The 14,990-nt window shown below is 43.9% G+C and overlaps 1 pseudogene; it reads right to left on the reverse strand.

The window, feature by feature from the left end:
• The window catches only part of LOC134219014 (UDP-glucosyltransferase 2-like), a 74,021-nt pseudogene extending 59,655 nt beyond the window's left edge, over nucleotides 1-14,366 (reverse strand).
• Between the last annotated feature and the right edge of the window lie 624 nt (nucleotides 14,367-14,990).

A 14,990-nucleotide genomic window follows, 5' to 3' on the forward strand; every position in this document is an offset into this window, starting at 1 on the left:
AAGTTCAAGTGCGTGAACCCAGTGCTTCTAAGGCCCTACAAAAAGGTATAGTCATTGTGCAGCTTGATGTTGACTCAAGATAATTTTAATTTGTCTCTTAGATCTCATGTTAATGGAAATTAGGATCATATGTATTTCATCGGATGGGTACATACCGATGATGAGGCCATTACAATGTCATGATTGATCACCGAGAAGTCGTGGGCTGAACTTGAGAGCAATCACTGGCTTAACGTTCAGGATGACCCATTCATCTGAGTGTTCAGAATGATTCAAACATTTCAACTTCATTTGCTGTCTTGAATCGAAATCTTCCCAAAGTTTCGATAACTGAGTTTTCAGGGTCAGTCAAAATTTGAGCTCCCATATTTTTTCTGTAAACCAATATCTAGATGAACAATTTTACTGAAGAAAATGGTGGTCTAGCTCTCTTTTGTGATTTAATAGACAATATAAAACGCTGGGCATATATGACCCATCCATCCTGAAAGGGTTGAGATTTGTTTTGGAATTTATTTTTTAACCTAGATTGTTTTAGGAATTGGAGTGTTTTTTTCTGGAACACTGCCACTTTTTTTCATATCGTCGGACTCTTCTTAGTTCTAAGACCCTTTTATGAATTTAAAAAGCATTTTATTTAGAATTTCATGTTGATTTTTAAATACAAACTTCTCTATGTCATAACCTTTTTCATACGCACTACTAGAATTTTGTAGATATTGATCGAATTAAAATGCACCAATGTTCTAATTAGGTGCATTATTAAATTTTTCGATCAATTAGCCTAATTATTCAATATCATAAGAACTAGGCTTCAATCCTAAATAATTGCCTACATTTATTGCTTGGATGAATTTTAAATTCCAAGATCTTCCTAATTTTCAGAATAAATATTCTGAGTTGAAGGAAACCCTTCAGAATAGTTAGAAGAAATTCTTCGAGTCTCCACGGAAAAATCTTCAGTATTTCAACGACTTTTTCGAAATTCTGTGAAGAGTTCCTAAAAAGGTTCGTAGAAATTTTGAAGAACTAGAAGAAGTAGAAGGATCCTAAATGCATATTTACGATGAAAATTCAATAAACATCAAATTCTGAAGAACTTCCGGATAAATTAGAAAAAACTAGCCTTTTTACAGAATTCTAAAGATTTTTTCAAAATCCTGGCAAATTTAATGAATCTTCAAGGAAATTCTTCAACTAATGGAAATTTTTTCGTTTTCAAAAAAATCTTAGAAATTTTCAGAGTTTTTAATTTCCAAAAGAAATTATTTGAGTATACCAAAATATTTCCATGGAAATTCCTAAGATTTTCCAGTAGAAAATCGAAAAAGTTCATCTAAAACACCAATAATGAATTTCCGAGGATATTTCTGATGTTTTACAAGTGGAAATAACGAAAAAAATTGCACTTTTGTAGACTTGTGAAGGTTGTATTTAGAAGCAATTCCAATAGGAATTCCTTAGAAAATTAAATAAAAATTTTAAAGATTTTCTGATGTGAAAATTCTTAAATTTTTAAACTTCTTGTGCTTTCTATGGTAAAGATTTAGCAATGTTTAGCTGAACCCAGAAATCAAATGACTTTCCGAAGAAGAATGAATTTCCCATGAAATTTTGGAAGAATTTATGGTGCAAATTAAAAACACGAACCTTGAGTATTCTAAGATTTATTCTTTGAAAAACAAAAGTATTTTGAAGATAATCCATAGACTCTTCCGTGGAAATTCTAAATAATGTCTAAAAAAAATATTTTGAAAATTTAAAAATGATAGAATTCACAAAGAGCGTAAATCTTTTTCAAAATTCCAAATTTGAAAACAAAATCCAAAACAAAAAATCAACGGTAATATCAAAGTGTTTCATGTTATTGGCTATTTAATTTCTCATGAAAATTCAGAAGATATTTCTTGAAAATTTAGAAGTCTTCTATTCTATTCCAACTGGAAGTTGGTCTGCTTTTCAACTTAGTTTATTCTATTACCATTTCCTCAGTTATAAATTGAAAGTTTCAAATGCCAGCAATTGTAAGATTATATATCTTGTGTGTAGCAAGTAATGAAGGATACATTATACCTAGGGTGTCGACAATGTTTGACACCGAAAACATCCTAGACAGGAACGAGAATCGAACTCGTCATTTCCGGATTGGCAATCCTACGCCTTTGCTCGTAAGGCTAGTGGAGACTGAACATTTCGGGTACTCCTAAAATGTTCGAAAAACTTATTTTGAATGAAATTGAATTTCTGGTGAAGATTCGGAAGAACTTGTCGAAGAAATCTTTAGAATGTAAAAGAAAAATATGAAAATATGAACATTTTTTCCACCGAAAATTATATGTATTTCCCACGAGACTGTTTTGAATTTTCAGACAGAATTCATGGAATTTTTTCGGATTTACATTGGAGATGTTTTGTTTTTTTCATGACCAATTTAGTAAATTTAAAGCAAAATTTTCAGAGAGAATGGTCAAAAACATTCTGAATGCCAGCACTTTATCAGGATTATATGAAGTAAGGTCAAAGTTTTGACAGGAAATTTTTACTGGATTTTTCCTGAATATCCACAAGACATTCTTTTGAAGATTTTTCTTGAATTATTGTAAAAACATGAACAGTTTTCAAAATTGTAGCTGTAGTCCGCTGATGCAAAAGTGTCTATAGGATCTAAACACAAAACAGATAGGCATGATAGAACAAACTGCAATTTTCAAAGCAGGCTCTTTGCGTATCAACAATCGACGAACGGCACTCCCGTATATCCAAGGTGGAAGAAAGAGACATCGAAGCATGCGTGCATGCTCTGTCTTATGCACGTTGCTCAGTAAAGTTTGACTTCCACCGCTAGGTTCGCTAGCGTTTCAAAATCATGGAAGGACCACATTCCATGGCGAAGATGCCTATATGTTATGTGATCTAAAGCTAAGTTGGCCAAATAACTCAGATATGCATCGGCGTTGCGACCGACGCTGCGTTACCGCTTCGATGCTTAATGCTAAATTCTTTTAAACTGAGTTGAAAAGACGCTACGTGGGCATCGGCCCTAAGACTGCTTTGCGTTTAATGATTAAATCATTAAATTTTGATGATTTGTATTTTTATACCTATTGTTATTTACTAAAAATTTCGTGTTAAAAACCACGTGGTTCGAGAGCAACACCCCTCCCCATGTGGCTTATCGTGGCTTTTCCAAACCCCTCCCCCCTATATGACCACGTGGTTTCTGGACGGCCCCATACACTGATCTGAAAGCTGCATTCGATCGTGTTGACCACAACCTTCTCCTTGCGAAGATCCAGCGGATGGGTGCTGCGCCAAAATTTGTCAACTGGTTAAAATCATACCTAATTAATCGACGTCTGTCTGTGAAGATTGGTGGAGCTCAGTCCACCTTCTCGAATTTTTCCGGTGTTCCTCAGGCAGCAAACTCGAGCCCTTTGTTTTCCTTGTTCATCAATGATGTTTGCGCTGTCTCCCTAGAGGCTGCCGACTTCATGCAGATGATCTTAAAATATATATCGTTATTAAGTCCCTCGAAGACCGTTTGAAACTCCAGAAACTTGTTGATGCCTTCGCAGAATGGTGTGGAATCAACGAGATGTTAATCAGCTAAAAAATCTCGGTTATATCTTTCCACCAAAAAGAACCAATCAATTGGAACATGATATTGAAGGTGAAATAGTCGCGAGAGAATCAGGTTAAGGATCTTGGCGTTCAACTAGACACAAAACTGTCTTTTCGAGAGCATTACTCGTATCTTATTGCGAAAGCTAATCGAAATCTGGGATTTATCTTCAGAATATCAAATGAATTCAAGGATCCGTACTGCTTGTGAGCATTGTATTTCTCGCTAGTGCGGTCTGTACTTGAATATGCTGCTGTCGTGTGGAGCCCTTATTCTGGAAGCTGGACTTCGAGAATAGAAGCCGTCCAATCTCGTTTTGTTCGTTATGCGTTGAGGTATCTTCATTGGCGTGACCCTTTCAACTTACCATCATACGGAGTCGCTGCGTTTGCTTGCAATGGACATTAACTAGGAGACGTCAGGTGGAAAGAGTTCTGTTTATACAAAAGTGATAACCGGATATATTGATTCATCCAATTTGCTAGCTCAAACAACATAAATGCTATTCCTCGTAACTTAAGACAAACGAACTTTTAAGATTGACATAGACGCACTGGCTGCGGTCAGAACGAGCCAATACGTATAATGTGTTGTATGTTTAATAGTGTTTACAGTTTATTTGATTTTTCTATAAGCACAAGTAATTTCAGACTACGATTGTTGCAATCTAATGCATTTGCCTAGCTTAAGGCTCAAGACTCCATCACAATGTTTTGAGAATTAATGACTGTATCGCTTGTTTGTAATAGTGAGGCAATTGGTACGGAAAAGTGCAGCACCCAGACAACCAGAATGCATGCATAATAGAATTGTTTTTCTGTTATGCGATGCCTATGCACACAAATTTCATCGCTTACCAGTCGCGAAAACGCTTTTTGCGTACAAAAGTGGAGGCGATATATGTGTATTTCTTATCCGACGTAGCACGGCAGTGTATGCGATATGCACGATTTTCATGCGAGTTTGTTCGTTGTACATTGCGATGTAGTTTGTGATAACAAACTCTGTTTGACAGATAATCCGATTTCATTTGAGTTTGTTTGCAGGGATATGCGATGTTAACATATGAAGCTGGAATAAACTCGCAAAATAGCCTACTGTGCGGGAAAGTTTATAAATAAACTGATGAGCTTCGCACCATAATGCGATTTTGATGAAAATTGGATCGGTAAACGATTTTAATCGTACATTCTTATGCGATGTGTGGTTGTCTGGGCAGCGATTGATAAATTTTGTTTACAACTGGGGTGGGTGGAAATGGGGTGTTAAAAATATGCCAGCTGATGCATAATGTTGCCAGACTTGACGAAATGTTTATTCTATATCATAACACATGTTCACGGTGTATCAAATATATAGGTATTTATTGGTTTAAAATTTGTTATTCTCCACTTGGAATTTAACAGAAGCTTACATAACATGTTTAAAAATTTATTTCTGGTATATTTGTTCAATCCGGCAAACAGCAATGATTTTTTCCAATAAACAAATCTGGCAACGGTAAAGAGATGATTATTTTCTCATGTATGCACACCTTTGTTTGCGTGTTGGCTGGCGTATACATTGTATTGTTCGAATTGAATGAAGTTGCATCGCGTAGATTTTGTACTCACCATTTCACTTATTGCGCTAGTGAGTTTGAGTCTTCCGCATTTTATTGCATTCACAATACGGTCGTCAAATTTGTCTCTCACTTCGATTTTTGGAAAGCAGTTTTCGACAGTTTTTGGACGCGAAGTGAATTAGTTGGTAGTCAATATTGAAGAAAAATGTGAAACTCAGTTAGTGAATATGTTTTAGGAGTGATTAAATCAAGAAAACAGTGGGAAAAGATCAAGTGAAAAATCAAGTGCGTGTGTATGTGTTTGCTCCAAACGTTCGGAGTTAGTATGCGTTCGATAAAAATACGAATGCCGGCCCAGGAAAAAAGGCAGTTTTCAGCGTTTTTCCTGCAATTCCTCAGTAATTGTTGATTTGGATCAGTGAAAAATTAATATGGAAATGCCATGAATATATTATGATGGAGGTAAGTCGGCAAATAGCCCAAAAATATTGAATTAAGTTCAAAACTTTATTAGTATTAGTGCGGATTCGAATAAAATCATCTTCATTATCGGATTGATTACGGTTTATAGAGCCTTAAGTTTTATTCATGTAGACAATGATGTCAGATGAATGTACCAATTGATAAATAAATAAAAAAAAACCCAGATTAATCCACCTACAGTGAGATTTTGACCCTTCCTTAGTTATAAGGAATTTTTTTCCAGACTCCAATATTTAAAACGAGATAAAACTACTCAGCTTCCCACGGCGATTTTCCGTGAAAGTGACAAAATAATTGCCTACCCAAAGGCGGATGTCATGGGTTGAGTGACAACTCAACGAATGATAACGTACTGTACTTCATGCTGCCTATCTATAAGGCGCTCGTCGGATTGAATAACTATTGTGACATGGTTAGTAACTATCGTAACGCTAGTTGCATATATTGTACTCGTAATTTCCAGAGACCTCGATATTAATTAATCCAGAACTAACTAAATCAGTCATTGATCTGAGCGAAACTCAATAGCGTTCAATAATAACATATATTTCGCCTTATGGATGCTTGATTTGGTAAATCTAAACTTGTTCAATACCTTAAAAATGAGCGAGATTTTTATGGTAGTAAATTTCAGAATTTGCACACATACGCACACATACATGCATACAAGTGATCTATTAGTGTCTCAAAACATGCTCACATTTGCTATCTACCTTCCACTGAAGAAATTTTTGAAATCCCTTTCAATTTTTACGTTTTTGCTTTTCTGAGAAGATTTTTTTGTACATGCTTCTATATGTTCCTCAATTAATATCATTTGTTTCTTTGAAACAAATAAGAAAAATAGGCATTATTCCATGTCATATCATTTGTTATAATTATATTTTCAATGTCAAAGTGAATTTGCCTAAAATACCATACATTTTATTTAATAATTCACGAGATTTCTTGATAGATTCATACGTAACACACTTGCGTAACGCATACAAAGTGAAATTATAGACACTTCCGAAGGAAGGGTCAAAAATAAATAAATACTCAACATGGGCACACTTGATCCCCCACAGTTTGGACACACTTGATCCCGATATTGCATATATTAAGGCGTTTGTTGAATTTCGTCGCATATTATTGTATTGTATGTAGGCTAAATGATCTGTTAAAATTCTTTTCTAGTTAAATAGTATAAATAAATTTAATTTCTCTTTAATTTTGTTAATTAGACGATACACACGCAGTTGCTGGGCAAAGCGTACCATTGGTACTTCGTGTACCTGAAGGAATAAAATAGACCCCATATCGCGGTCCTTAGCCTCTTACCCAGCAACTCCTATCCCTACCTCCTCGTGGTGCTGGCCAGGATACAAGCAACCTTAGGGAAGATCGGGTAACCAACCCCGGTGGGAACTATGGTCGTATGCTGATAGGGAGGGGGCGGGGGGTTTGCTCCTCTCCGGAGGTGCAAATCTTACTGAGCGTCTGTTCTCCATGTCAGGATCGGCTCACAACAGCGTCTGTTCTCCATGTTAGGGGCGGCTGATTATGGTCCGGGTGCCAGCAAGGGACTCGGTCCACCGGGAATAAGGAGGAATGGTCCTCCGGAAATTTAGGGGGTTTGGTGTCAGGCCCTGCAAGCCAGCCTTCAAAATAACATACGCAACGAACAATCAACAAGAGAGTACGGACCGGAACCATCGGCGAAGACCACGACTAACGGACTAGCGATTGGAAACTCGGTTCGTGGAACTGCAAATCTCTCAACTTCATCGGGACGCATACTCACCGATGTGCTCAAGGACCGTGGATTCGGCATCATAGCGCTGCAGGAGGTTTGCTGGAAGGAATCAATGGTGCGAACGTTTAGGGGTAATCATACCATCTACCAGAGCTGCGGTAACACACACGAGCTGGGATCAGCTTTCATAGTGATGGGCGATATACAAAGGCGTGTGATCGGGTGGTGGCCGATCAATGAAAGAATGTGCAGGTTGAGGATCAAAGGACGCATTCTACGCGCAGTTAGAACGTGAGTATGCCAGCTGCCCAAGCCATGACGTCAAAATCATCATAGGGGATTTGAACGCTCAGGTTAGCCAAGAGGAGGAGTTTAGACCGACTATTGGAAAGTTCAGCGCTCACCGGCTGACGAACGAAAACGGCCTACGACTAATTGATTTCGCCGCCTCCAAGAATATGGCCATTCGCAACACTTACTTCCAACATAGCCTCCCGTATCGGTACACCTGGAGATAACCACTGAAGACAGAATCACAAATCGACCACGTTCTGATTGATGGATGGCACTTCTCTGACATTATCGACGTCAGGACATATCGTGGCGCTAACATCGACTCTGACCACTATCTGGTGATGGTTAAACTGTGCCCAAAACTATCCGTCATCAACAATGTTCGGTACCGACGACCGCCGCGGTACGACCTAGAGCGACTAAAGCAACCTGATGTCGCCACTGCATACGCGCCGCATCTCGAGGCAGCGTTGCCGGAAGAGGGTGAGCTCGATGGGGCCCCTCTTGAGGACTGCTGGAGTACAGTTAAAGCAGCCATTAACGACGCAGCGGAGAACAACGTCGGGTATATGGGTCGAAGTCGACGGAACGATTGGTTCGACGAAGAGTGCAGACAGATTCTGGAGGAGAAGGACGCAGCGCGGGCGGTCGTGCTGCAGCAAGGTACCAGGCAGAACGTGGAACGTTATAGACGGAAGCGGAGACAGCAGACCCGCCTTTTTCAGGAGAAGAAACGCCGCCTGGAAGAAGCGGAGTGCGAAGGGATGGAACAGCTGTGCCGTTCTCAAGATAAACGCAAGTTCTATCAGAAGCTCAACGCATCCCGCAAAGGCTTCGTGCCGCGAGCCGAAATGTGCAAGAATAAGGATGGGAGCATCTTGACGAACGAGCGTGTGGTGATCAAAAGGTGGAAGCAGCACTACGAGGAACATTTGTATGGCGCTGAGAGTACAGGCAGTGGAAGTCAAGGATGCGGAGGAGATGACTACGTCAGTTCAGCGGACGATGGAAGCCAACCAGCCCCCACCTTGAGGGAAGTTAAGGATGCCATCCAACAGCTAAAGACCAATAAAGCAGCTGGTAAGGATGGTATCGGAGCTGAGCTCATCAAGATGGGCGCGGAAAAGCTAGCCACTTGCCTGCACAAACTGATAGTCAGAATGTGGGAAACTGAACAGCTACCGGAGGAGTGGAAAAAAGGGGTTATATGCCACATCTACAAGAAAGATGACAAGCTGGAGTGTGAGAACTTTCGAGTGATCACCATCCTTAATGCCGCCTACGAAGTGATATCCCAAATCATCTTCCGTCGTCTGTCACCATTAGTGAATGAGTTCGTGGGAAGTTATCAAGCCGGCTTCGTTGACGGCCGCTCGACAACGGACCAGATCTTTACTGTACGGCAAATCCTTCAAAAATGCCGTGAATACCAGGTCCCAACGCACCATCTGTTCGTTGATTTCAAGGTGGCATACGACAGTATAGACCGCGTAGAGCTATGGAAAATTATGGACGAGAACAGCTTCCCTGGGAAGCTTACCAGACTGATCAAAGCAACTGTGTGAAGATTTCGGGCGAACACTCCAGTTCGTTCGAATCGCGCCGGGGACTAAGACAAGGTGATGGACTTTCGTGCCTGTTGTTCAACATTGCGCTAGAAGGTGTCATGCGGAGAGCCGGGTGTAACAGCCGGGGTACGATTTTCAACAGATCCAGTCAATTTATTTGTTTCGCGGGTGCCATGGACATTGTCGGCCGAACATTTGCAAAGGTGGCTGAACTGTACACCCGCCTGAAACGTGAAGCAGCAAAAGTAGGACTGGTGGTGAATGCGTCAAAGACAAAGTACATGCTGGTGGGCGGAACCGAGCGCGACAAGGCCCGCCTGGGAAGCAGTGTTACGATGGACGGGGATACCTTCGAGGTGGTCGAGGAATTCGTCTACCTCGGATCCTTGCTAACGGCTGATAACAATGTCAGTCGTGAAATACGAAGGCGCATCATCTGTGGAAGTCGGGCCTACTACGGGCTCCAGAAGAAACTGCGGTCAAAAAAGATTCGCCACCGCACCAAATGTGTCATGTACAAGACGCTAATAAGACCGGTTTTACTCTACGGACATGAAACATGGACAATGCTCGAGGAGGACTTGCAAGCACTCGGAGTATTCGAGAGACGAGTGCTTAGGACCATCTTTGGCGGTGTGCAAGAAGACGGTGTTTTTTTTTTTTTTTTTTTTCTTGAGCAAGGGTAAACGGAAATCTGCAACCAGACACCTGAGGAGGTACTCAGGTAGTGTGGGGATGGGTATGTCATGTAACTCTTACCCGACCCACTAAAACCAAAACCCTTTCGCCAGTCCGTACCCCCGGCCCGCAATTAAGCAATACATCAGGGGGGGACTATTGAGAACGCTCACGCCTATGCTAACGCACTTGACGTCAATACACACAACATCGACTTCAAGGGTGGCTACTTCACCACCCGTCGATCGCAAGCTATGATAGTAACCTAACGGTCCGTATCATAATCTCACGTTGGAGACGAGCACCCCGACAACAATCACCGCGCGTGAACCGCAATGACCTCTATATCTACATACTGAGGTCCCCGCAGCCCACCCGCGACATGTTGGTTGTCGGGGTGAGCAAGGTGTTCACTGCATCACAGGTGCCCTTACTGCACTCGTTGGTTTTGTTCAAGACGCCACCACCGCTGCAGTTTCGACATGATCTGTTGAGATGCTGTGTTCACCGCATTCCATATAGCTTCTTCCCGGCACATCCTCTCGACGAGGTTGTCCGGGGTTGTATCCATACCACTAATAAGCAGCATGGTATTGCGTTCTACCTCGAATCGCGGGCATGCGAACATCACATGCTCTGCCGATTCCACCTCACCTACACATTCAGGACACTCCGCAGAATCTGCGAAGCCAAACCTGTGTAGGAATTTCTTAAAGCAGCCATGTTCAGACAACACCTGTGTTAGGTGGAAGTTGACTTGACCATGCTTCCTATCAACCCAGTTGGACACATCTGGAATCAGTCTGTGGGTCCAACGACCTTGACTGCGGTGTCCCATGCTCTTTGCCATTTTGAGCAACGAAGCTGCTCTCTTGACACGTCGCACTTGCACCGAGTCCCTTTCGTTGTAGCACTCCACATCCTCCTCTAGGAGTGTGTCAATCGGCATCATTCCAGCTATAACGCACACCGCCTCATATGATATGGTGCGATATGCGCTCGCGACACGTAAGCACATCAGCCGGTGTACTCTGATCAATTTCTTTACATTGTACTCGGCTTTTAGTGCTACGGCCCATGCCGGCACGCCATAACGGATGATAGACAATGCTACGCCAGCTATCAGCCTACGCACTTGACTATGCACCGCCGATCTGTTGGACATCATTCGTGATAAAGATTTTATCGCCAATGAAGCCCGCTGACATGCATAATCGACGTGGCTCGTAAAATTGAGCTTATCATCGATCATCACGCCCAGATGCTTGAGAGACCTCACGGAGTTAACTGTGCAGGTCCCTACTCTTATCCTCGCCTGTTGCAGCCCATGACGGTTATGCACTACCACGACTTCCGTCTTTTGGTGTGCAAGGGATAACCGTCTCGAGTTGAGCCATTCCTCCACTCTGCCAATCGCGTATGAAGCCTTCAGTTCGACTTCGTCGAGAGTGTCACCTGCTACTTCTAGCATTACGTCATCCGCGAAGCCTTCTATCTTTACTCCGGCCGGGAGACTTAAGCGCAATACTCCGTCGTACATAATATTCCACAGAACCGGTCCGAGGATCGATCCCTGTGGAACACCCGCGGACACTACGATCGACTTTTGACCAGCATCAGTGTCGTATAACAACACCCTATTCTGAAAATAGCTTTTCAGTATCCTGCACAGGTAATCCGGAACTCTCAATCGGTGCAGGGAGTCAGCAATTGCTGCCCAGCTAGCATTGTTAAACGCGTTTTTTACATCAAGTGTAATCAACGCGCAGTACCTAATACCTCTTCTGTTTAAACCTCTCGCTATCTTTGCCGTATCCGTTACCGCTCGAATTGCTTCGATGGTAGAACGGCCCTTACGGAAGTCATACTGGTTGCCAGATAAGCCACCAGCACACCCAGTATAGGCCGACAATCTATTCAGAATGACCCTCTCTAGCAGCTTTCCAGCTGTGTCGAGTAGGCAAATTGGTCTGTATGCCGAGGGATCCCCGGCTGTTTGCCAGGCTTCGGTGAGAGCACCAATTTCTGCCGTTTCCATCGATCTGGGAAGTTTCCTTCGTCCATGCATCTCTGGAGGCAGCTCCTGAACATATCTGGATTGCCAAGAATGGCGTGTTTAAGGGCCAGGTTTGGAATACCATCCGGGCCTGGCGCCTTATTGAGCTTAAGTTTTCTTGCTGCTACGATAAGCTCTTCGTTAGTCACTAGCGGTACTACGTCAACTGACTCGTAGGGAGTAGCGGGCCAGTTCGATGATTCATGCCTCGGAAACAACCCGTCTACTATTTTGGCCAACATCCCCGGAGATTTCTCAGGTGGCGTGCTATTGGTCCTAGCCATCACCATCCTGTATGCATCTCCCCATGGATTGTCGTTTGCCATCCTGCACAGCCGCTCGAAGCAGGCTCTCTTACTACATTTGATCTCGTAGTTCAGAGCTCTGCTCGCTGTCTGGAACACCCTGCGTCTCTCGACCTTATCAGCGTCTGTTCTGGCACGTCGCAGCCTTCTCTTTGCTCGAAGACAGGTTCTACGAAGGTCTGCAATTGTGTCAGTCCACCAGTACACAGGTTGCCGGTTTCCGGGAGGTTTGGTCCTCCTAGGCATCGTCACATCGCATGCACGGGTTAGTACATCGATTAACTCTTCGCCACTTAATCCCGTTGTTCGCGTCTCCCATCGTAGTGATTCCTCCAAGAGTTTTGGGTTGAACTGTGAGGTGCGCCGTCCTAGATCGGCTTTTTGCCGATCCGCCTTGTGGCTACGGGGGTATACCGGATCATAAAACGAATTTCCTGATGATCGCTGGAGGTATGCCCTCATGAACCTCCCATTCTGGCTCCACCGTCCATCCCGCGCTGCAGAAGGTCACATCGATGCATGAATCACCGTTCGGTCCCCTGAACGTTGGCACTTGGCCTTCATTCAGCAGGACTACGTTTAGTACCGCTAGCGACTCTAGCAGGGTATGACCTCTGGCGTTTGTGGACCGGGATCCCCAGTCCACTGCCCACGCATTGAAGTCGCCTGCTACAACTAACGGTTTTAAGCCAGTTAGTCTTGCTGCAAGAATATCTACTACCCTAGTAAACTGCACTATACTCCACCTGGGAGGACAGTAGCAGCTACAAAAGTAAACACCGTTTACCTTTGCTATAACGAAACCCTCATCGTCAGGTGATGATATTATCTCCTGAATGGAATATCGCCCTGCAAGTCCAGATGGCCACCATCTGGGACTTATCCGCAATCCAACTACCGTTACCGGCAGGGATGCGATAAGGATCGGACAGCAAGGCTACATCAGCTTTACACTCCAGTAACCGACTGTTGTAGCAGCAATTGAGCCGCCTCGCAGTGGTTCAGGTTAAGCTGTGTTACCTGCGTGTCTGGGTCCTTCTAGAGGCCGGACAAGCCTGGACACCGGTGAGGTGTCTGTTGTCTGTACCGGGGACAGATCAGACACCTTGGTGCAGCCTGACAGGTGCGAGCTTGGTGGCCTTCAGCTTCACACCTACGGCATAGCTTACTGCGATCAGGTAATTTACAATCGTAGGACTTATGATCGTTGCCAGGACACCTGAAGCAGACCTGAAGTGGTTGGCTTATGCTTAGTGCACATACCGACCAATTCACTTTTAGTTTAGTTCTATCCATTACCTTCTTGGCTTCAGGCTGAGGTACTAAGGATGAGGCAACCTGCATTCCCGCATAGCTTTTGCGTATCCGAACCGCAGATTCCATGAACTCGACATTGCATTGATCTCTCATTACGTCGAGCAGGTCTCTGGCCTCGGTTACTTCATCCAGGCCCTTGCACTGGATATTCGAGACTGGACATAGGGCTCTTACTTGAACCCCATCGCCCAGGACTTCCTCTGTCAACTTTTTGTACTCAGAACTCTTCTGAGCAGCATCCCGCTTCAAGACGAGAATCATCTCGCCTCTCCGCGTCCTTCGGATGCAGTTGACATCCTCTCCTAGGCCAGCGAGTTTGTCATTAACTCTCATGGCCTTCAAGACTTCGGCGTAGCTCTTATCGTCAGTACTGACGATAATCGCCTCACCTCTATCTTTACGCTTACCACTGACATTGGAAGGTTCACCCGTCGTCTTCTGGGCTCTACCCTTCTTAACAGTGGCGCGTATCGCTCCGCCTGCCGCTTTCTCTGCGGTCTGCTGTCGTTGTCGTCTCGCCTTCTTGGGGTTCACGACTTCCCTCCAGGGTAGGTCTTCCTCCCGGCGAGCTTCAGTGGTCCTCACTGGTGGAGGCACTGGGTTCAACGGCTTGGGATGGCCATCCTTCTGCTCGACCTTCTTCCTTTTCGCTGACTTCGGGGCTGCGGAATTCTCGACAGCTGTTTTCAGGTTCGCCTCCTGCGTAACCTTACTCAGCTTCGGAGTCGCTCCCGTTACAGCCATCCTTTTGCGGAGTTCCTCGACCTGGCTCTCCGCCAGTCGTTTGCCCTCGGACAAGAGACGAATTTTCAATTCCGCCTCCTCTTTGTCCTTATCCGCCTGCTTCCGCTCCTTGACGAGTTTGCGGAGCTCTTTCTCTGCACTCTTACTGGCTTACTCTTACTAGAAGACGGTGTGTGGCGGCGAATAATGAACCACGCACTCGCCCAGCTCTACGGCGAACCCGGTATCCAGAAGGTAGCTAAAGCCGGAAGGGTACGATGGGCAGGGCATGTTGCAAGAATGCCGGACATCAACCCTGCAAAGATGGTGTTCGCTTCCTATCCGGCAGGTATGAGACGACGTGAAGCACAGCGAGCGAGATGGGCCGACCAGGTGCAAAACGACTTGGCGAGCGTGGGGCGTATCCAAAGATGGAGAGATGCGGCCTCGAACCGTGTATTGTGGCGTCAAATTGTTGATTCAGTGTTATCGGTTTAGATGTAGACTAAATAGATGAAATGAATGGATGGCTATAACCCTCACTTGCCTCCAATCATCCGGAACAATGTTGCACTCCAGTAACTGATTGATCAAGCTCAATAAGTCTGAGATGTTTTTGGCCAAATTGAACCTAATTCTATCCAT

Source organism: Armigeres subalbatus, chromosome 1 (assembly GCF_024139115.2).
Source record: "Armigeres subalbatus isolate Guangzhou_Male chromosome 1, GZ_Asu_2, whole genome shotgun sequence".
Classification (NCBI taxonomy): Eukaryota; Metazoa; Arthropoda; class Insecta; order Diptera; family Culicidae; genus Armigeres; species Armigeres subalbatus.